Below are 290 nucleotides of genomic sequence, written 5' to 3' on the forward strand. Positions count from 1 at the left end.
TCCCCTTTGCTAGTTTTAAGAGAAATTAAATAACATGCAAATATTTTTTAACAAGATGCTCCTTATCAAATAAATAAGAAGCATGTTGTACGGTGGCCTCCTACAGTAAAGGTGTGTGTGTGGTTGATGTTGGAAATCAGCCTGTTTTCCAGTGTAGTCCTGTTTCTCTGACTGTGACTAACTGGATGTGCTCTCTTCATCCTCTGACATGGGAGCTGGCTCGGAGCTCGTCTGCCTGGCTGTGTGTTTCCTGGACGGGGCCGCCTGTGGAGCTGGTTGACAGTTGCCTT

This window comes from Cyprinodon tularosa, unplaced genomic scaffold, assembly GCF_016077235.1.
Source record: "Cyprinodon tularosa strain WSP-4 unplaced genomic scaffold, ASM1607723v1 ctg898, whole genome shotgun sequence".
Lineage (NCBI taxonomy): Eukaryota > Metazoa > Chordata > Actinopteri > Cyprinodontiformes > Cyprinodontidae > Cyprinodon > Cyprinodon tularosa.